This window comes from Haliotis rubra, unplaced genomic scaffold, assembly GCF_003918875.1.
Source record: "Haliotis rubra isolate DU_JTF1 unplaced genomic scaffold, ASM391887v1 Scf275, whole genome shotgun sequence".
Classification (NCBI taxonomy): domain Eukaryota; kingdom Metazoa; phylum Mollusca; class Gastropoda; order Lepetellida; family Haliotidae; genus Haliotis; species Haliotis rubra.
Genome location: NW_025766836.1, coordinates 1,269,488 through 1,283,320, shown reverse-complemented (window position 1 = coordinate 1,283,320; position 13,833 = coordinate 1,269,488). Strand labels below are relative to the sequence as shown.

Sequence of the window (13,833 nt, the reverse complement as noted above, 5' to 3'; positions counted from 1 at the left end):
TTTGCTCTTTCTCTACATTTTGTGGGTTCTCTCTCAAATGTTGTAGCATCCTCATGCATATTGCACATAATAATAATTATATAGATATTTTATCTGATGATTATATTGTAGATTAACAATCAATTTCTAGGAAACAACAACTCCAAGATTTTAATTTGCCTGTTACCTTTGTCCATGCTGATGAAACTTTCCTTCTGAGCTGCATTCATCACTGCCGTCTATCCATGTCTCCCTCTGTTGTGAGCTATGTATAGCTGGTTAGAGGGTTGAAGGAAGACAAATAAGGTCTTATTCTTGCTGGGTCAGTTTCCACATAATGTGGAATTAGCTTCAGATGATGTTACTTTAGAACATGGATATACAAAGCTGATGAAACACTTAGTTCTGATCCTTCTCAGCTGCAATCATTGCTGGTGTCTATTCATACCTACCTCTACTGTGAGGTGTGTGTAGCCAGTGTGGAGGGTATGAGATAAATAAGATAATTCTTTATTGCCTGTGAGTGAGCATAAATACATGTATTTCAAATAAATACATAAAAATGTGATCATAATTACATACAAATATACAAAAGCATGAGAATGGAGAACATAATGGTTATTCAACAAAGAAATTGATAATGGTGCAAAAGACATTTTATGATCAATTAATTTCTTTATCAAAAGATGAGGATAAATGGTGTTAAAGGTTTAGGAGAAATCTACAAACACAATTCTTACATAAGCAGCATGTTTTTCAAGATGTTGATATTCAGAGTTTAACAATGAAACAGTTGCATCCTCCACGCCTCGTCTCACTCTATATACGAATATCAAAGGATCTAAACGAGTATTGACATGATTTAGTATTAGATGATGTTACTCTAGGAAGTAGATATATAGCACTGATGAAACACTTTCTTCTGTTCCATCTCATCTGCTTTCATCACTGGTGTCCAATCCATTTCTCCCCCTACTGTGATCTATGTATATCTGGTGTAGAGGGTTGAAGTAAAAAAGTGTCAGTATCCGTGGAATATTAATAAACCTTAGATGATGTTACACAAGAAAGTTGATATGTAAAGCCATGAAACACTTGTGATCCATGACAGCTGCCGTCATCACTGGTGTACAATCCATGTTTCCTACTGTGAGCTATGTATAGCTGGTGTAGAGGGTTGAAAACAAAAAGTGTCAGTATCCGCGGAATATTAAAAAACCTTAGATGATGTTACACAAGAAAGTTGATATGTAAAACTGATTAAACACTTATGATCCAATTCAGCTGCCGCCATCACTGGTGTACAATCCACCTGTCCTACTGTGAGCTATGTATAGCTGGTGTAGAGGGATGAAAACAGATAATGTCTTGTTCTTGCTGGATGACAGGATTTACCAAATCTGAAATGTGCCTAATGGTGTGGTCCCAGTGGGGATCTCGGGAGCTGGACCAACTAAGTGTGAAAAGCTCGGGATGCATATAACCCTGTGTACCCTGAATCACATAGCTACAACTTATAATATGTTCCCTTAAAGGTGACTCAAATATGTGAACTTCAGAACCAGGTAAATGTCTATGATGCTGTTATCTTATTATTTGCTTTAATATTTAAAAATATGGATGGACAATTGCAGATAGATAGTGATATAACGAAAATAGGTGACACTTATGATTGACCAAGTTTATACATGATGTTTTTAATACTTTTACTACATTTATTCAGATTTTATGACACATCCCACTTCCCACTAAAATCCGAAATACTCCTTTATTTATAATAGCTGTGTCTTCATCTGTTCATGCTTCAAGGCGCAGCGGCACATCGTCCAGTTGTTGAAGTAGAGGATCCAGCTCGGAGTTTCTCATGGTGGCAAGAGTTGTCATCATCTGCACTTGTCTGGCTGCAGTTGGGGGCAGGTCATTTTCTTTCTCTGCACGTGCCACCATCACGAGGAACTTGTACTGGTACAGTCGCATCTTGTGGATTTCATTTAGCTCGACTTTAGCGTCTCCAGTGCCTGGAAGTCACAGGAAGTTATACCTGTCTAATAAGTCCTGCCTGCTGAAGTTGGCATGCAATACCGAACCTCTTTTTCAAATTTCATTGCTGCGAATTCCCAATTTAACAGCTTCCTATCTGCTGTCATGGCTGTCCATCCCTTTGGAGGATGGAGGTTCTGCCAAGGCAAAGAAGACTTCCCCGTCTGGTCCATTCACTCCTTGCTAGGGGAAACTGGGGCATAGCTACTGTCTTCAGCAGGTCCTCTGCCCGCTTCATGATGCTTGGACTGTGGCCTATGGATGCTGATGTCAGCACTGAGGATGCTGAGGTACTGCACTGTGTTTTCTTGCTCGTAGTAGTACTCTCTCCCTGAGAATGACGCTTAGGCGGACAAATGGTGGAAGATTTAGATGGCTAGGAGTATGCCCGTTTAATATCTGATAACTTGATCTCGAAGTCTATCTGTTGGTTACAGCCTTCCAAGATCCAAGGAAGGTGGGTGAGATCTACTGGAGCAGCTGCATCTGATGGCCGCTCAGTGGCTTTCCTTCCAACTAGCTGGAATAACTTCCTTGCAAGGGCTTCTCCAATTGACTTATCCTTCAGTAGTTTGGAGACAAGTCAAGTTGTGTCCAGCTGAGAAGAGTGCCTGTAATTTGGAAATCCAGTGTTATGCAATGTGGATATGAAAAAAACTGATAAAACATGTTCTTCTGATCCAGCTCTTCTGCTTTCATCACTGGTGTGAGCTATGTATAGCTGGTGTAGAGGGTCAAAGACAAATAATATCTTGTGCTTGCTGGGTCAGTATGGTGACACTACGGTAGAATATGGATGTAAAAAAATGATGAAACACTTTTTTCTGGTCCATTCTCAGCTGCAACCATTACCGGTGTGCATCCATACCCACCTCTGCAGTGTGCTATGTATAGCTGGTGCAGGGGGTCAAACAGAAATAAGGTCTTGTTCTTGCTGGGTCAGCATCCACGAAATGGTTAATCTTAGATGACATTACAGTAGAAAATAGATGTATAAAACTGATGAACATGTTCTTCTGATCCTGCTCAGCTGCAATCATTACAGCTGTCTATCTACACATCCCTCTACCCTGAGCTATGTATAGCTGGTGTAGAGGGTCAAAGATAAACAATGTCTTGTTCTTGCGAGGTCAGCATTCACGGAATGCGGAATTAACCTTAGATGCCATTACATTTGAACACGGATTACCAAAAACTGATGAAACACTTTTTTCTGATCCTTCTCAGCTGCAATCATGAGTGGTGTTTGTTCCTACCTCCCTCTACTGTGAGCTATGTGTAGCTGGTGTGGAGGGTCGAAGGCAATGTCTTGCTCATGCAGGGTCACCAGATTTGCCAAATGTTAAATGTCCCTAAGATGTCTTTAGTGACATTCACGAGAGTCTGATGTTTTCCACTGGTTGTCTTCCAGGTTTAATCACTGCTTACCAAAACATTGAAAATACACTCACTAAGATTATCATGCAAGGCCCAACCAATAATTCTCCTACAATGTCAGCTTACAGCACTGATTTGAGAGGTGATGATTGATTCCTTTAAATCATGATTCTATCCAAATTATTTGATACTAAGATTCTAACAACAAACAACAGGAACAAACTACAAATTTATTTAGCAATTATTTTGAAAAATATATTGTATTTTTTTTGTTAGATATATTACTCATTTATTAGGAAGATAAATGAATGTCAATGTTTGATGGGTATGATGTTCTTTGAACCTGTTTCTGTGTTTTTAGATTAGCATTATAAACAGAAAATGCTTGTATTATTACAGGGATTGGGATAGAGAACTTTGACAAAGGGCCATTTTCAGGATTATTACCCATTTTCTGAATTTAGAATGGGCCACTGCCCTTGTATCAATAGTAAACTTCAAAATTTTATTTTTGTATTCTAATGTGCAAAATGGCCCATGGCCCCTGCCTTTCCCAATCCCTGTATTATGAAGCATGAAAAAATGTGATAAAACAACAATCGAATAATTACATACATAACACAATAACAACATGCATCCCTACCCAGATATACGGTCTCAGATACTGAGGAGCTTCTGTGAGGTTTCATGAAAGGGTTTTGACAACGGCGCTGCTACATTTTTAATCATTCAAACCAGTGATCGGATGTTCAAATCCTAAAGTATGTTTATTGTCTCCACTGTAGAATTTGTGTTATCAATTCAAGAAGCAACCTTGATAACATCCAGATCTATCAGGTCAACAAGGTGTTATTGTGGGTTCTCCTAGTTCTCAACATCCATATGGAAAACCTTGCCTGTCTGTTTTAGCAGGGTTCCCACAAGACCTGGAAACCTGGAAATTTCACACCCCATTTTCCAGTCTTAGAATATTCATGGAATTTTAAAAAAATGGATGAAATCATGGAAAATTCAAGGAAGAATCTTAGGGGTTTTATCAAACAAGTATATCTCAACAGTACTACAAGGGCTATGGCAGCCATCAACATGTGTATCGGGATTAGTTTGCATCTATGTTAATACTTGCTTAATTAAATACATGTGGTACTAAAATTGTAAACAATAAGATGTATTCAATTGATGTTTCATTTCTATTTTGTCATCTTATCATAAAGAGGTGTGAATGGACAGCTGTAAGGGGAGATGGGAGGCCGTATTTAAGATATTTTAAGGTATCAAAATACCCTAGGACATATATTGTGTTTGGAAAAAGCAATATTTGTCTTGAAAAATCATGGAATTTTTTTCCACAAAAATATGGGAACCCTGTTAATTTCATTTGTTGAATGAATATTTTTCCATGGTTTGCAGGATACCTACATGTAACCCCAAAACAGGGTCTGAGTTTCAGATACGACAGTTATGGTATTTGTGTCACAACACTGGCGAATGTTATTTAGTATTGAGGAATGTGAAAGATCTGTTTCTGTATATGTTGAATGCATTTTTGTATTGTATTGATTGATTGATCTGACATATGAATAAACTGTGAACCTTTTTCTGTTTTTATGTTGTTCTTATGAATACACTTGGAGAATAGACTGTGAGTGAAATAATTACGTAATCTTGGCTGCTAACATTTATTCATGCATGACCTATGATATATAATTCCATTATTTCTGAAAATTATATTTCTATATATCACCTTAGCTTGTTTTTAAGAAGCGTGCAAAAGTTTTGTTTCCACATCACAAGTAAGAGAGTGAGTGAGTTTAGTTTTACGCCGCAATCAACAATATTCCAGCTGTATGGCGGCGGTCTGGAAATAATCTGGACCAGACAATCCAGTGATCAACAGCATGGGCATTGATGTAAGCAATTGGAATTTGATGACATGTTGTAAACCAAGTCAGCAAGCCTGACCACCCAATCCCGTTAGTCTCCTCTTACGACAAGCATGGCTTACTGAAGATCAATTCTGACCCGAATCTTCAATGGTCTCACAAATAGGAACACCTGTATCAAAATATAAAACTGTCATGTGACAACAGTTATTTGTGGTAATAAAACTAGGATGCTTAACAAAGATATGGCATGTAGGGTATAAACAAGCCAACCTGAACAAAGCAACAGTTACAATGCACAGCGGAAGTAGCCTAGTGGTTACGCCTAAGATCCGGGTTTAATTCTGGTGTCCCCGCCGTGATATTGCTGGAATATTGCTAAAAGCGGTGTAAAACCATACTCACTCACTCATCCCCAATCCCCATGGATCATGGTTTTGCATAGCATTAATATTGACATATGTCTAATACATGGGCTATAATCCACAAGAAACAAAACATGTTCACCTGACATGAGATTTGGACTTACTACACCTTATACCTGCATGACAGTGGATAAGTATAGTTTTACACCGCAAGAACCCCAGGGATTAATATACTGTTCCAAAAAGGTTTGACACCGGTGTTAAAGGGAACAACATTCATGCATATATTGATTTATTGCAGTACATCGAAAGGTAAGATACTTATGCTTACAAATGAATCACAAGATTGATGGTTTTTCAAAATGTCCAAGGTTCACAAGTCTTAGAAGGAAGAGGGGGTCGGTACCTTGTGTGACCACCACTTTCTTTAATCACTGCCTCACAACGACGACGCATCGAAGCAATAATTAAGACGTTGATTAGTGTCCTGTGGGATGTTCTGCCATTCTTGAAGGGCTGCATTTCGCTCACGAACACGTCGGCAAGGACATCCCATAAATGCTCAATAGGTGACAAATTCGGGGAACGAACAGGCCAAGGCAGAACAGCCACGTTGTTTTGACGAAATAGGTCCTGACAAACAATGGCTATGGGTGGTCTGACGTTGTCTTGTAGTTTTGCTCCTGCTTCCAGGCGACCAATAGCATTTTGACGTTGTGCTTCCGACATCCTCACATGTTTAACACCATAGACTGTCACAATGTGATATGTCACATGGATTCGATTGATGGCCTTTTATAGCCACCCAAAGAGGCCATCAGCATGGGTAAGTGAACAAAACACAGCTGCACGTGCATTTCTTGGGGGATGCGTTTTGGCTATATGCCTATAACGTCGTTCGAACGTTGACGTCAAAATGGTAATGATTCACTTTTGCACAGATTTGTCAATTATCCTTTGCTTTGTGATCCTACACCCAGTCTATTTAGTTCTCTTTTTAGCATTAAACACTGGTGATATACTTACCCATGTAAAAGAACTTTTTGAACATTATAATATATTCATGCATAAAATTCCTCTGGGCCGAATTATTCAAAAGAGTGTGTGTGTGTGTATTTAGTTTTACATATTCCAGCAAGATCATGGTAGGGACACCAGAAATGGGCTTCACATATCGTACCCACATGGGGAATCAACCCCGGATCTTCTGCATGACAAGTGAACACTTTCACCACGAGGCTACCCCACCGAAGTGACAGTGAACAGGATTAGCCAATATGAACAAGTTACACAATGATAAGTAGCAAAACCACAGGTCACTTAGTTTGGAATTTTCCCCAAGAAAAGTCAAGCTACCATCAAGGCCTCCACAATTTCATAGCTAGCAGGATTCATTTAATAAACCAGTTTTTGTGATGCATAAATCGATATGTAATTCTACTGCAGACAAGTTTGGGCGTACGGACAGACGTTTATTTCGATCAGTACAATGCCATCTGCCACGAGGTTGTAGGGACTAATAGTTACCTGAACTTCCTGCATGGCAGTGATCAGAACTAGCTAATATTAAGATGTTCTATTGTGGTATTCGCGTAAAATTCAACGTGACTTTAAGATTCACCTCACACTGATTTACCAAAAATGCAAATGTCCTAAATAAAGTAAAGTAAGAGTTTCCTCCGGTTCTGAATCTCCCATCTCACTTGTTCTCTAAAATTCAATCCGCATGGACACCTGGGATCAGATAGATCAAAACGTACGACAGGCCCGGAACCGGCTGTAAATTTTACCTCATTTGACCCAACTGGAATAACATCCCCCAAGTCGTCATCAATTATCTGGTGTCTTAGAAGCCGAGAGCCGCTTTGATGAGGTCCTACGGACAAGACATGACCCCGTCGTTGAGTTTGGCTAGAATCTCTTGGGTTAATTTTTGGTTCTCCTTAATTCATTTGCACCTATACGTTAAGACTTCTGCCATGCCAAGTAGTTCTGGACTAGTGTCACAGGGCCATACAAGATATCGAGAACAGATGACCTTCACCCTGACATTCGTTTGTTTTATGGGTACCGTGATGCACTTCTGTCAGTGACAATGACTTGTGCCAAAATTTGAAACATCTATTATGATATATTGATTATTTCTGTATCTGAAAAACACTTAAAGTATATATTGAGTTCAATTTTCCACAACCCATGTCTGCAATTTGTGAATCGAATTGAGCTATAAATAAATCATTTTATGATTTCTAAAAATCGAATTTCTGATGTCGATAGATTATTTAGTGATACCTAAAGACCCAAACATCAGCGAAAATCCGTTTGAGTGGAACGAAACAAAACCTTCACTAAGATATACACAAAGGTTTTAATTAAGCACCCCCTGTATGTTTGCAATGATAGGTTTTCAACGCGCACATAAAACTTCTTGTGATGACAACGATGGAAAAACCTGAGTTTTTCTGACCCGTATAATAAAAACAACAACAATATGATTGGAATCTATGTTTTTGCTTTATAATGACAAATGCTCATTTTAAAAAGAAAACACTCATTTCATCCAAAGCCATGTCTGTGTATGGCCCTGGAATGTTTAATGTTGAATTTATTGGTGAATGCGAACTTTCAAAGTCAATTTCGAGTGTAACCATCATGTAACTGTATGACAGCCAGCACTCTCCTCCTCATACCCCCTGTCAGCCTCCTGATCCTCTGAAGGGGCAGTCTACGCCATTCCTCGCGTAAAGCAACTTCCAATTGGGCCAGGTTCTGTACAGGAGGATCCCTTAGTTGAACACGACGACCAATTGTACCAGATGTGCTCCAAAGGTTTAAGATCGGTGCTCATTCAATCGTGAGATATGTCAGGGGGTGCTTAACTAAGTTCTTTGTGTATAAAATATGCAGAAGAGGATTAATGTCCCTTGCACAGACCCAGCTTATGACAGATAACTACAATAATATGAAAGAATCAGGTGGTCATTGATTTGTGTTATATATTTTAACAACGTTTCTAAGATGCCTAGCTGTTAGAACAATCGAAAAAAAAATACATTATGAGACATTATTGGGTACATGGAATTTCATTCGACTATTATGAAATTTGACTGGCAGATGATATGGGACCGCTCAACCTCAACGAGGGCCCTATCAGTTCTGTTGCTTCAATGACGTCATATTGGGTGCGTAATCATTCGACATTGGCTTTGACTGGCAGTGGGTCAAACAAGTCCTAACCGAATTGCTTTATTAAGCGATAATGTTGCTTTTGCTTGTGCCCTAACAATTGCAACACTGACATTGAACACTGACATGGTTTTGCATGTTGCAGGCTATGGTCTTGTCAAAGGCCAAGGTCGAATATCGTCACTTTCTGTTGTGACGTCACTTGAATTGTTTGATGACGTAATTGCATTCGGGCAGTCAACCCCGTCAGAAGTTGGTTTTGAGTAAACTTACAGTCAAATTCCTTCATTGTTTCCTTTTTCTTTTCAACACAAATTCCATGTATTTTAGCAATAATAACGGTAATGCTATTTTTGAGGGCATTATCATTTGCAGAAGCCCTCGGTCTTTTTCAACTGCCCTCCTTCGTCGGGCAGTTAATGGAATACCTCGGGCTTCTGCAAATGATAATGCCCTCAAAAATAGCATTACCCTTATAATAAAGGTATAGTTTTTTGATGACGTAACAATTGAATGACGTTATCCCGTCACTGCGCCATTCTAGTGTGCCCCCTCGTAATCGAATTATTTTTACATTACGTCACAATGTAAGTGACGTCACGATGCATGTCAGTTGTCATCGCTTCGTACGGCCTCCTACAGTAAACTACTCCGTTGCATCCCGTTTCTTGGTTTGCAGTTGCTTCACGCAGCTAACATCACTGGTGGAAACATTACGTTTATGTTTTACGACGGTCAAAATGTGTCAATTCGACTCACAAGTTTTCAGCGACACGGTAACGTTCGCAATGTTTACATTCCCACAATGCAATCGTGGAATGTCGCTTGACTACTCCGCTTCATCTGGATGTACTGATCTAAACTTAGGTTGGTAGTAGAAATGCGACGTTGATATTGCCCCATATGGTTTACGTTAATGACAGATGTAATTAAAATAATTCAGAGAAGATATTAAATCCGAACGTAAACCGTCATCAAACTGTTATCATTTGTGTTTTTTTCTGGTAACGTTCGTTTAACGTAGGGGGGCAGACACATCAATAGAACAGCGCACCAGTTAGCCCTGTGCGAGGATTCTTAATTTAGGTTACCGACACCGTCATTTGTTTTCTGCCTTAAATTAATCGTAATTATCCTTAGAAAGTATTAAATTTAGCATCTTAGAAAAGATGTAAAGTTCGCTTTACCCCAATGTGTTTTGTAATAAAGTATAGTTTTGCCCTGAACTATTATAATTAAAGCACGAGGACGGTAGTCCGAGTGCTTTGATGTTATAATAGTTCAGGGCAAAACTATACTTTATTACAAAACACATTGGGGTAGAGCGAACTTTATTTCTTAAATTCATCAAGGTATTCTGATAGCATAACCATAGAGTAACCATGCTTTCCAAACGTAAACTTCCGTGTGATATATTCAAAATATTTAAATGCAGCAATTGGGTGTCTGATATGAAAACTTTATTGTTTACAACTGGTTTTTCATTTGTATGGATTAGGCAAGATGTTGTGTCGTTGATTTTATATACATTTTGGCAAAGAATAAAAGATAGTTCGTTTCAAAAGACGTATACAATTCGACATAAATCTCTTCTTCAACTATACATATACTCGGCGTCATTAATGAAGGGTCAAGCTGTTGGTAACACTATTTCTTAAAAGTTGTAAAATGCTCGTTTTTGTCTGAAATATATATAACTGAATGTTTTACAAACTTTCTTAACAGTATGAGAAAACACAGCAGACCGTTGAAATGTCATTACTACGTTCTTTAACGTCCGATACATTCTGTTACAAATAGCATATTTTTTATTAAAATTGTCAATATGGAAATCCACCTGCCACTTAATGTCAATCATTTGCACGTCGCCCTATCCGTGGAAAGTGGGGAAAATACACATGCATTGATGCTTTTTCACTGTCGTTCACTGTTCAGGTACCTGTTTGAAATCGCAGCTTAAAATGAGACGGTTTTCTTACACTTGCTGAAAGGGGTCAAGCTACAGGCCTTTTGGAATCTGGTCAAACTCAGCAGCAGGTTCCTGTTCACTTTAATGTTAGTCAGAGTGCTATTGGTAGACTCTGGCAGAGATTTCAAGCCAATAGTTCCGGGGAATATATGCACGTCGGCCAGGTCACCCCAGAGTCACAACAGTACGAGATGATAGGCACATGATTAACACTGCGTTAGGTAACAGAGTCCTAACGCGGCAGATCATCAGACATAACACTTCAGTGTTAACAATGTAAGAATATCCAGGATCACCGTTCGTCGACGTTCCATGACATCAGTCGGCAGAAGATTTATCATCGCAATGGAAAGCGAATCACAGATGCAACTGTATCCACACATAACCAGTTTGGGAGGGGGTCGGTTATGGTTTGGATAGGGATAACGCCTGATTGACATACAATGTACTCCACTGCACGTGGTCGACGATAATCTTACCGGACAGCGTTATCGCGACGAGATTCTGGCTCCTATATAGCAGTACCATTCCTGCAAGCTATGCATGGCTTTTATGGTAGACCCTCTTCACTGCAATTTTAGACGACAATGCTAGGCCTCATATGGCCAATCAAGCATGCCTGGGGATGAACTCGGTCGACGTGTGTACACACGTCACCAAGAACCAGTTGATCTCCCAGGACTCCGCAGAGCTCTAGTAGAGGCATGGAATGCGATTCCGCAAGCTTTCTCTATGAACTTAATAAGGAGCATGAGAACAAGGTGTACCTGCGTCTTGGACGCGCGAGGAGGGTACACAAGATATTGAATGGACGAGTGCTTCATGTTTGTCATTTTCAGTTTGGGGGGTTGGTCTTTACAACTTATGTTTGCTAGTGCTGTTTGACCTTTTTGTCTGTATGTCACGATGTGTCACGTTTGTCAACACATTAAACGTTATCTTAGTTCTATTATTTCCGAGAAAGATTTCTTTACATGTGCTATATATCATTTCACACTTTATTAATGACGCCTAGTATGTAACACAAATACCTGATAAATCATTAATACGTGGTTTTTTTTGTTGTAAATTTAGAATTTCTGTACATACATAACTTTTAAATAAACAATTACCGTAAATCTAAAGAAGATGATCTTTCAAATGTAGTGTGTACATCGTGTAACCTTGGAGCCATAGAAGACGAATCTCATGTGTTATATATGTTTGTGAAATATATAAATCCATACGCCTAAAATATCCTTCTGCTAAATTAAATGTAAAAATGGTCATTCTTGGACAAAATTGGTTTTTAGGTTATTTAAAGATGATTTTTATGTCATTTGGTGCTAGTTTATAAGCCAAAAACCAAACTTAAAAACATAAAAAAATAACAAAATATTTCATGACTTTCTTATAATCCGGACAGTTCCGGTCTAAAGCAATATCCTCATATCTATATCTCATAAACTTCTGGATATTTGGTAATACACGCGCATATCTATTACTGGAAGGTACGGGTTGTGACGTGGCCGTTAGTACCTCTGTCCTTCAATAAAGGATTTACATGTACCTTGATTACCTTTGTTAGTGTGAAGAAGTGTTTATGTCATGAGTGCCCAGCTAACATACAACGTTGTCACAACGTTGTGGGGTGGTTGTAGATTGGTAACGTCATGACACAACGTTGTGGGATGGTTGTAGATTGGTAACGTCATGACACAACGTTGTCACAACGTTAGTAATACGTCATTATTATAGATCTTTTCTCCATTTCTATGGTCATTTTATAACGTTATGTCAGAACGTAATAACAACGTTGCAAATTTACGTTGAGGAAACGCATTCGTGACCAACTCGTGTTATTCCGGGACAAGCCAAATAGCGACTTGTGCCCCTCTGGAAGGGTTTCATATTGGCGCATGAACACCAGAACTATTTAAACAGGAACAATAACTATATTCTTGTTTGATTCCAATGGTACTTAATATCACCGAAGTTATCATACATTGTATTGCTGTTTATGCTTTTAAAGAATTAAACCTTTTTGATACAACTAAAAGAAGGAGAAAGACTTATTTGTTACAGGCTTATTCTGACGTAATTATTATCAGATGTTCACCTTTTATTTCCAATTATATTCTAAATAGGGTTTGATATCACAAATGGGATTTGTTTTATTAAATTTGTCAATAAAAATTTTAAAAGCTACATTAAATCCCAAAGCAGAAACTCATAAATGACTTTCAAATATTTCTCAAACTGAACATTCGTGTAACCAATGGAGGAAATATGGAAAGAAGGTACAAAATAGGTTCAGTTTAACATTGGTGTAAGGGAGATAACTCCGTTTTCTTTAGCGGTATGCAAAGAGAGCATGCCGCCGGAAAAGGGGAATAACTCTCGAGGGGGTTTGTGAAGGACGGTTGAAGGTTGTAATGGTTTCTGGAATAAAAGGCTCAACTGCACACAACTGCACATTCACAACCATCACCGAGACGACATTCAGCAATTCTTATCTAACCTGCAATCGAAAATCCAAGTGGGAGGTAGCCTGTTCCAGCAATCTATCAAGAAGAATTGATGGCTAAGTTGAATTTTAAACAATAATATTTTCTCCAGATCCAGGCTGGTGGTAGACTGGCACCCAAAAAAAAAGAAGAAAATACCGTAATATGAACACAAAAAGTAAAAATGAAAACAAATGACTTGTTGACCAGGAGGGAAACTCCCAGCGAGTATGCTGATGCCACGTCGCATTTGGTGTACCGAACTTTGCACACGGGAACTCTGCCCACCACAATTTTTACAGGCAAGGAAATGTGCCGTCAATATTAATATTTTGCCCACCATAATAATACAACATTATATAAAATAAGTATGTATTTTTTTATTGAGCTACACATTCATAGAGTAAAAAAATGGACAGCGCTTTTACAGTTTTAGTTCGTTCTAATACATCTAACCATTTAGTTCAGTCTAATAATAGTGGCCATCCATGATTTACGCATAGAGTGGGTTCAGGCTAAAACGTCACCACAGCAAAACATCTACAACG

At 38.7% G+C, this 13,833-nt stretch overlaps 1 long non-coding RNA gene across 1 annotated transcript; it reads left to right on the top strand.

Annotated features, from left to right (window-relative positions):
- Positions 1–368: 368 nt before the first annotated feature.
- LOC124280869 lies at positions 369–4,991 on the top strand. Its single transcript, XR_006899790.1, has 2 exons — positions 369–2,941; positions 3,697–4,991. It is a non-coding gene; the product is annotated as an uncharacterized LOC124280869 (long non-coding RNA).
- The last annotated feature ends 8,842 nt before the right edge of the window (positions 4,992–13,833 follow it).